The sequence below is a fragment of the Cibotium barometz genome, chromosome 22 (assembly GCF_041138505.1).
Source record: "Cibotium barometz isolate CiBa-2024 chromosome 22, ASM4113850v1, whole genome shotgun sequence".
Taxonomy (NCBI): domain Eukaryota; kingdom Viridiplantae; phylum Streptophyta; class Polypodiopsida; order Cyatheales; family Cibotiaceae; genus Cibotium; species Cibotium barometz.
Window position 1 is genome coordinate 1,092,394 of NC_141067.1, and position 10,261 is coordinate 1,102,654.

Consider the following 10,261-nt stretch of genomic DNA (forward strand, 5'->3'; position numbering starts at 1 on the left):
CGATGTCGGCTTTTCAATGAGCACTAGAGCACATTCATCAAACTCGCAGTTTAGGAGATACAAGCCTCCAAACAGGGCTCTTTTCTAGAGTTACTACCATTATCTTACATCAAGGAGTCAAGGTAGATACACCAAAAGATCATACATTCAACATATGAAGCGATGGTGTCCAAATCTACAACTAGGATGGGCGCCCATAATAGTGTGAATTTTGAGGCTGCTGGTCGAAGGCCAAAACGATTGATTTTGCCCTTGGATGGTCAAGACCAATTTCAAAGAGCTCGATGTCGGCTTTTCAATGAGCACTAGAGCACATTCATCAAACTCATAGTTTAGGAGATACAAGCCTCCAAACAGGGCTCTTTTCCAGAGTTACTACCATTATCTTATATCAAGGAGTCAAGGTAGATACACCAAAAGATCATACATTCAACATATGAAGCAATGGTGTCCAAATCTACAACTAGGATGGGTGCCCATAATAGTGTGATGGAATACTTATGGCGATTCCCGCTTCAAGAGCGTGTGGTAGCAAGTTAGGATGAAGTCCCAAGTGATGTACTTCATGGATATATTATGAGAGTAGTCATTGTAATATCATTAGGCCTCTTATGATCCTAAAGTGCCCAGCCTAGAGTTTAAGTGAGTGTGAACACTTATATAAGTGAATATCTCTCATAATACAAGGATACTCTCCCATTGTGCAATAGAGTCTTGCTCTTGCTAATCCTCTTGCTAATCTCTCTCTCTAATGCATGCTAGTGAGTGTGTGTGAGTGATGTGTGAGGTGAGAGGAGGAACGAATACACGTAGTGCAACGCGGCAGTGTGACAATGCTTGTGGGAGACGCGGTGGAATTACTTCTCAAGGAGTTGTAAAACTTAGAGACCTCCAGGGTTATGGGCTCGGCCACTGGAAAGATCCTCATGACACTTGCGGTTCACCAGGTAATCTCTTGTTGGATGTGTTTCAAGGAGGGTTAGGGTGAGCTATTAACATTTTTGGCGCCATTGTCGGGGAGCCATCCCTTGGCTTTTTCCATCATTTTTCTCTAATCTACGCATTACCCATTATCCATTGTCTTGATTAATGGTTTCCCACCATGAAAAAGATGTGGATTTGATGGAGTTTTGTGTGTGATTTTGATAAATAGCTCAACATTACATTGGAGCAATTCTTGTGTTTAGGGCTGCCTAATTATCCAAAATAGCTATTGAAAGAATAGCACGTGTGGAGAAATTGGTGGAAGTTCAAGCAAATAGCATGCTATATAATGTGGATCGTTAGAACTAGTTCCGGACTATGTTGAAGCACCTCTATGGAAGAAGCGTATGAAAAAGATATACACAAAAGTGGTTGGGTGCAAGAAGAGGAACTACCTGAAATGAACTTGGGAGATTGTCAAAATCCTTGAATGGTCTAGGTAAGTGCCAAACTCATAGAAGAATGGAGGTAGAAATGATAAGAGTTAATGTCTAGATATAAAGATGTATTTTCTTGGAGCTATATAGACATAAAGGGTACAGATCGTAGTTTTTATCAATATAAACCCAATCTTAAGGAAGATGTAGTTCCCATTCCGCAAAGGTACCGGATGAATCCAAATTATGCCCTACCAAGTTAAAGAAGAGATTGATAAATTGCTGAAAATAGGTTTCATTTTACCCATTGACAAAGCTAATTGGGTGTCTCCAATTTTCATCGTTCCCCCCATAAGAAAAGTGGGAAGTTGACGATATGTGTGTATTATAGAAAGTGGGAAGTTGACGATATGTGTGGATTATAGAGAAAGTTGAATGCAACCACTATCCAAGATTCCTTTCCCATTACCCTTCACAAATTCTCTTCTAGATGTGTTGTTGGTGGTGGTCATGAAATGTATTCATTTTTTAATGAATTCAATGGTTACAATTAGGTGGCGGATGGCATTTTAAGATAAAGAAAAGATAGCTTTTATCATAAAACGGGGGTGTGTTTGCCTCCAATGCTACATTTGGATTAGAAATGCATCGACTACCTCCCAAAGAATGGTTTAGAAAATCTTGAATATCTCATAACATTCATGAGGGTATTCATGGATGATTTCAGTGTGTGTGAGAAGAGTTTGGAGCGTCTTCATCATTTGACACTATGTCTAGAGAGGTACCAAGAAAAAAATTGAGCCTTAATATGGCAAAATGTGTTTTTGTAGTTTAGCAACCTGGGATCATTGCTTGATCATATAGTTTTAGAGGAAGGATTAGTAGTGGTGGATCCCCACAAGGTGATCATCATAGTTAGGATTCAAGCTCCATGTAACATCAAATAATTAGGTAGGATTCTTGGGCAAATAAAATGGCACACAAGGTTCCTTCCTTATTTGGAACATGTGGCATATCCACTATACATACTCACAAAGAAGAATGCTTAGCATATATATGGAATGATAAATGTGAGCAAGCATTCTTTCATCTTAAAATGATATTTCTAGCAATGGTAATAGTGCAACCTCTGGATTGGGAGAGATTATTTCATGTTTTTGTAGATGCATTAAATATTGCAATTGGAAGTGCATTAATGTAGCAAACCAAAGGAGGATGGTTTCACCCAATTTATTAATGCAGCAAGGATGGTCCCACCCAATTTATTATGCAAAGCCACATGTCTACTATGAAGAAAATAATTACTCCACAAAGAGAGAGAAGCGTTGGACATGATATATTCACATAAACTACCAAAGCCAATTAATGGATTTAGATTAAAACGCTATCTTTGTAAATTTCATGCTTGGGAAAACTATTTTTGTCACACACGTGCATGGCACATGTTTAAATAAACGTAGTGTGCCATTGGGTAGTGTGTAAAGCCATTCGTGGGTCATTTTAGTATTGCATCATGGGGTGACATGCACTCTATTTCTCTTAGTTTCCTTGTCACCTCGATTTGGTTGTGCTTTGAATCCTTGATTCATGAATCCATACCTTGATTTTTTATCTATTCTCACATGACCTTCTTAGAGACAAAGGGTATTTACATAAACACAATTCTTGCCAAGAGCTTTCACAGAGTTCTTTGCTTTCTCGCTCTCCATTTTCTCTCACCCAACTCTCACAACTCACAAGCTCTCTGCAAACCATGGTGGAACTTGAGAAGTTAACAATAGTTTTGGATGTCAGCTTTAATCGCACCTCTACTGAGAGAGAAGGCAGGGTTGGTGTAGTTCTCTTCCCTTCCTTGGAACCCTATGACCATTAGCCTAAATGTGCAAGATCAGTTGCACAAAGTGTAGAAGAATGGGGTGGTGAAAGACTACCACATAGGGATCTCACTTATTTACTATTGAGTATGTGACCAAGGTTTTTCATTTGCCTTTAAAAGGAGCAATGGATGTTCTATCAGCACCACTAAAGAAGATATGGATCTGGCAAGGAGTATAAGCATCACAAAGAGCCTCATGACATATTGCATGTCAAGTTTCCCATAGAAACGATAATCCTTACCCACAAGCTCACATACATGTCAAAGAGAGCACTAGATTTATATTTGTATGCATTTACTAGAAAGCTTGTGGCATGGGCACACATCTTGTTAATTTGTAAGCAGAGCGTAAGAGTGTAGGCCCTCACTCAAGGTAAATATTGGACAATATTTACACTTTTGCCCATCATTAGGGGATCTCCACGACTTTATAGACCCCTAATATAGTTGCCTCATGAGCACAAGAGGGGAGCAAGAAGAGGTTTGCATGAAACCAAGTGCAATTGGATTCCATCGAGTGCATCATAGAGGAGTTTTAGACCGTCATTAGAAGGGGAAGTTGCTCAAGTTCAAACACAAGAGAGAGGAAGACTTGGTGGCCATTCTCTAACATGTATACATTGTAGTGATCATTCATATTCGTTAAGAGATGTAAACCCTAAACCAAGGCGAGCCGCACAACCAGCCTCTATGCTAATAGTGGGCACACCGAGGGTGTGCTACCACCTTAGGGGGTCCCAAGGGGATCATGTAGGGTGCTAAGGTGGGCAGGGGGCACCACAACACCTTGTAGAGAGGGTGTGGGTTTCCAGCCGGGCCGGGGGCATGTCGACAAGGTGCACCCGAGGGGGGACTGCGTGGGGGAGTGCGGGCCGGGTGTGTGGGGAGTTGGTCGTCCTCTTTTTTAATCTTGTTTTGTTCATAACTTGTTCATATAGTTTCTGTATTTGGAGGTCAATTACTCCATTTTTGTAGAGCTCCTCAAGCTCCATACAACAACGCTAAAAATGCATTTGTTCAAGTTTCAGCTGCATTCACATATTTAAAAAAATGTTCAGGTTTGGCCCAAGTCCACCGCACACCTGGAATGTGTTCCATGACAACTGGGGTGCCGATTGGTGTGTAGTTCACCTGGAAAGGGAGAGAGCTGACCAAAGGGGGGAAGGGGAAGGAGCCGTTGGGGGGGGGGCTACGAGGTGTGCAAGGAAAAGGGAGCGGGCCATGCTCGATGGCCATGAAACTTGGTAAGCCAGTGGCCATCGGGCCATGCCCAATGGCCATGAAACTTGGTAAGCGAGTGGAAAGTGTCAAAGTGCACTAGCAACCCAAATATTCTCACTTTGAACTAAGCCTGATGTTTGAATTCAGTAAATTAAATGTAGACAAACAATATTGGAGACATATTTAGCGAGGACACCTACAAGATAAAACATCAAATTCATAAAGCGAGCTATGCTGGACTACTATGCGGGGCTATGGAAAGCCCAATACCCACATGTTGTTGACCAGCCGAAGTCCTACATGGCTAGTAGGCATCAGATCGCCGCCATGGTGTGCTAAAATCATGGATTTTTACACCATGGACCGCATATGGCCCCATGGCTCCACTATTCTAGCACACCCCCAAACTTGTGCGACATTTGATGGCCATGAAACCTTGTCAGCACATGGGGAGTGACCCTTTCCACTAGCTTGCCAAGTTTCATGGTCATCGGGTTTTGGATCGACGGCATGGTGTGCTAGCATCATGGATCTTTGAACTATGGATTGCATATGACCCCATAGCAAAAATCCCGACTCTAGTGCACCCCCAAACTTGTGCGACATCCGATGGCAATGAAACTAATAGCATTATTTGCATACTAAAGCAAAGGTACTCGCAAGGCAAGCCATTCTTCACGATCTCCAAAACAAAACATGTGTGAAGGGCATGAAACTATGATTGTGTACAACTAGTAATGAGATTAAGAGAGGACTCCACTTGAATAAACCGTAACATCCAAACAATACACCCTCATGCTACTACTGTATAACCCTAATTTCCATAGCCAACTCCCACAAATCTTCACTCCTTATTGTGGCAAAAAATCTAACAACGGGCCATTATTGTTGTGAGAGGCTAGCTTGTAGATGTGATTTGTGCATGTGATTGGAGGTGGTGGGTATGGCCAATTTGAGACTAATAGGTGGAAATGAGTTGGTTGTAGCATACAAAAGTAGCCTCACCTCTCTAGTCTCATATAGAATGGGGATATCACTGTAGTCATTATGGACTAAAGAGCAATCACATGACCTATCTAGGGCATGGAAACATCTTGAATGGGAGAGTAGTGATGGACTTTTGGGGAAAGAGGACCACAATCCACACACTAGCAAGAGGAGAAGCCATGGAAGTGGCTACCTCTCCCTACTATCTCTTAAGGGATCTACAACCACTCCCTATTGCTTACTCTCTCTCTCTCTCTCTCTCTCTCTCTCTCTCTCTCTCTCTCACACACACACACACACATGTGCATACACTCAAAATGCAAGGAAAAAGAAGCATGTGCAATGCAAAGCAAGCTCACTAACACAATCTTACCGTACAACTCATTTGCAAGCATAAGCATACAAGCTATTAAGCCACACACACATACATGAGAGCTAGAAGATGTTTACACGCAAGTATTGGTGAGGTAATGCACCCTCAAAGTAGCACTTCAGAGCTTCTTCACAATAGAGTTTTCTTCTATTTGCATTTGTATGTAGTTCCAACTTGTGATGGGAGATAAGACAAGCTTAAAGTCATCCCCTCTCCTCCTCTTTCAAGTCTTCATTAGCTAGAGCCAAATATTTGGATGGTGGTGGCCTTCAAATAAAAAATGATTTGTGACATCCACACCTCTTTGAGATTTTCAAAAGCCTCCAACCTCTATTGGACTTAGGTGGTGTTGTTCTATTTACTTATTTGTGTGTATGTTCTACAATCTTGCATTTTCCCAAGCACACATTTGTTTCTATGCAAGACAATGGGAGAGGATGACATGAATAGCTTGTGAGGAAAGCATTGGAATTTACGAGAAGGTGAACACAAGGGAGATATTTTTAGGTGCAAGGTTTTTCAATCAAGTTTAACAAATAGATACTTAAAAGCACAAACAACCTTGCATATTTGGCTCCACTACAGATGAAGAAGCAAGGGAAGTGGGTACTCCTCTAAGTAGCAGAGGAAGAAGTAGTGCCCATTACCTTGTGGATTTGGATGCCTAATGGGTGTGTTGAAATTGTAAATGCTAACAAGCATTGGAGCCTAGCGAATGTGCAAGATCATCTCAACATTATGGGGTTTGAGAACATCACTAATGGTATCTTTAAGTTCCAAAGAAAGGTGATTCCTTAGCCTTGTGGGTGAATTTGTTGTAACTTGCTTGTTTTTTTTTTGTTTTTTTTTGCACACGCTAGATTAGGAGGCGATTGGAGACAACGACGATGGTTTTTGCTTTGTGGACTACATATGATGTCATTTTGTGTGCCAAATGATATCTCATGTTATAAGTTTTGATGTTTTGATGTTCATGATATATAATAGTGGGATTTTTTTGTCCATTATGATCTTTGGTTTGTAAAAAATGATGCTCTAATTTATGGCAAGGATTCATGATTGATATACACAATTTTTAATATATACACCTTTTCGTAGGAGAAGATGTCTTTCAAAGTTTTTAATCATATGGAGTCAAACAATTTTTTTTGTAAATATTGGTCCTAAGGTGAAATAGCCATAGTCAATTTATGTATAAAGGGCCCTCTACCTCTTATTTTTCACCTTTCACTTGATTGAATTCACAAATACACTCACTCAACTCACAACATACTATGGAAGCCGATGCGGCCTACAATTGCTTCCTTGCCTTCCTTGCCACTGCCATTGTTTTGTGAGTGGCCTCACAAAAATGATATCTTCACAATCTTCATCCCTAACATGAACTGAACTTTTAGAAGACAATCGCCTTTTCCTTAAGCATATATAAGAAAACCCTCACCTATACGGATGAGAAAATTTATCCGTTACTCGATGGCCTTTTCCCCATTTTCATTTACATCAATGGCAAGAAGAGGCCTTTCATTCAATGCCTTCAATGCCTTGAGTTTGTCAATAGGGGGAGGGAACACTACACCACCAAGGTAGAGAGCCTTTTGGTAAGGGAAAAATAGGCACCACCTTCCATAGTACCCTCAATTGCACCAAAGTACAGTGATTAGCACTGATTAATCACTGATTAGCAAATTAATGCTCTGGTTTGTGTGCAGAAAACAGAGTATGCGGGGAACCCAGATCTGGTGCCTTCCACTTCAAATGAGCTCAAGTGCTTTCAAAGGCATCAATAGCAATGAGTCTAGTAGAGGATTAAGCCAAGAAACACAAGATTTGACCAAATAATGAAAGCTTAATCTCTGTTTTACCAAAGTCACCTGCAGATTTGATGAAGAGCTGGATCTCTCTGTAGACTTGATGAAATTGATTTCTGTCTTCACCAGCTTGTAAAGCATGCTTGATTACCCCTTGTGCTAAAGGGAATTAGAAACATTTGAACTGTGCTTGAAGAAATCTCTATTTTGCTTCAGAAAAACGGCGCCTGCAGAAATGACGAATTCTCCCAGTTCCTTCGGCGGTTTGCTGCGCCGTTTCGATGGGCTGGTAGCCAGGGGTGTTGGCTAGCTTAAGCTAGAAGCTTGTGACATAATTTGAAGTGTGCTAAGTGCTAGAGACCCTCCACTGGCTGGGGGTGAAGGGGAAGAGTGAAAGCTTACTAAAAAATTGATTTTTTGCTAATTATTTACTAATCCTGATTAATTCACTAATGGGCTCATAAATCTGGTTGATTCTAGGCATGGCTCTGATCCCATGTTGAAATTTGAGCATAATGATGAGCTATGGTGGATCATACACTAGAATCAACATGATTAACAAAGTGATTAAGAAATGATTAAGACGTAATTAGTGAATAATTAGCAGATAGATTAATGTAGGCATGGATACTCAAAAACCAGCAAATTCTCATTAGGGCTATGCCTCAATTTATAGTGTTTACATCAAGCATCAAATCCCCTTGATTTCTCCATGATTCACTCCCTGAATATCTCCACCTCTTGCCTGATTCTCTCCACCTCTTCTCTTTTCCCTGAATATCTCCCAGAATATCTCCACACTCCTAAATTCCCTCATGCTACCCATTATTCTCTCCCAGTAGATTCTTCTCACCATTTCACAGGTTCTTTCACAATTACATCTCCTCTTTTTTACAGCCTCTATCCAAGAGCTTGTTCCCACACACACCCTATTCACTTGTATATTTCAACATTAAGATGGTCCAGTTAGGATATTTTATGGTTGGTTATACATAAGAGGATATTTATACAATGTTTAGTAGGTTTTCTGAGAAACTAAGGATTAGCCAAACATTCACCTTTCTAGATTTAATGAAAATATTAAAGGATAGCCAAGTATATTCTCCAACCCCATTCTTGATGACAAATGTCCCAGACTTCAAGGGATTCATTGATGGGTACTTGTCTAGTGGACAAGATGTGCCAGTGGGGCACTCAAGACCATTACAATTAAGATTCTTCATGCAAGAAAAGGTTCTAGTCATGCAATATAAAGTGCATCCTAAATCCATTGAATGGTTGCCAAAGGATGGTGGTATTGAACCATAGAAGACAAATAGTGATAGTAACACAATACTACCGATAGGAGTTCCATATGTTTTTTTAATGTTTGAGTACATTAAAGATCACTTAGATTATATAAAATATTGAAAAATATGGGTTGATGTTTAACGATCTAATGCAACTCTTTCACTTTGTACATCTACCCAATGATTGAGTATTGGGAGACCATGGTTCAGGCACTAAAGAGACCAAGTGTCTAGGATGGAGGTTTCTATCTCAAAACTAAAGAGACCAAGTGTCTAGGATGGAGGTTTCTATCTCAAAAAATTTGGCCAAGAACTCTAGGCACACATGTGGATAATATAACTATTGATATTGATGATGAACTTTGAGGATTGGAGGAATTTGATGATCACTATTATGGACCACAAAATAACAGGCTGAAGCAAGCTTTTTCAGCCCATGGTTGATGTTATAAAAGGAGACTTTATTCTTATTTGACCATCAAAATCAATATACCCTTTATGGTTGGGTGTAGCTCAGAGTAACATACATGTCAACATATCATCTAAAAGCTAGAAGAGGATTTTAATACAATATTGAGCACATGTATACAAAAAGAGAAATATTAATGATGTGAGGTTTACAGAGATTGTTGGAACGAATTCTGAATTTGTAACAAGAAGGATCCTGTGCATTGGGAACTATCAAACACGATAGCTCTTGCATTGGTCACTAAGGGGCAAAAAGTGCCACAAAAAATTAAGATTCCAGCGAATGTGTGTGCTAAGGCAAAGGAGGGTTTGGAAACATCCGAGGACTGTGATAAAGGCTAGTGTGTTTAGATTATTAAAGTACTAGTTGGATCTATGTTGGTCACTTTTTGTTTATGAGTTAGTGCATGCTAGTCTCCTACTATTTAGAATTTGATTGTTTCTTTCAAATCTTATGGATCTTTTATTGGCTTAAACAGTGTGTGTAAACACCCCCCATATGTGTTATTATCAACCTTGAGTAGCAACGCTTTCTCTTCCAAATTTAGTGAAATTACCAAATTTGATTTAAGAATGTCAATTTCATTTTTTCTAAAATGCGTGGATTTTTCCAAATTTCCCAATATGGACTTTTCGGATGGTTGTCAATGATGAGGCTTAATGCAGATGATTGAGATATTCATGCCTATTGATGTGTCTACTATATGCATAGCCCATGTGTATATTGTAGGTGTTATATGCATGGGCATTGTAGAGAATCATGTGCCGAGAGAGAGAGAGAGAGAGAGAGAGAGAGAGAGAGATGAGATAGCAAAAAAGGAGAGACAAAGATTACACAAATCAAGTAATGCTCTTGTTATAATAAAACCACCCAAGTA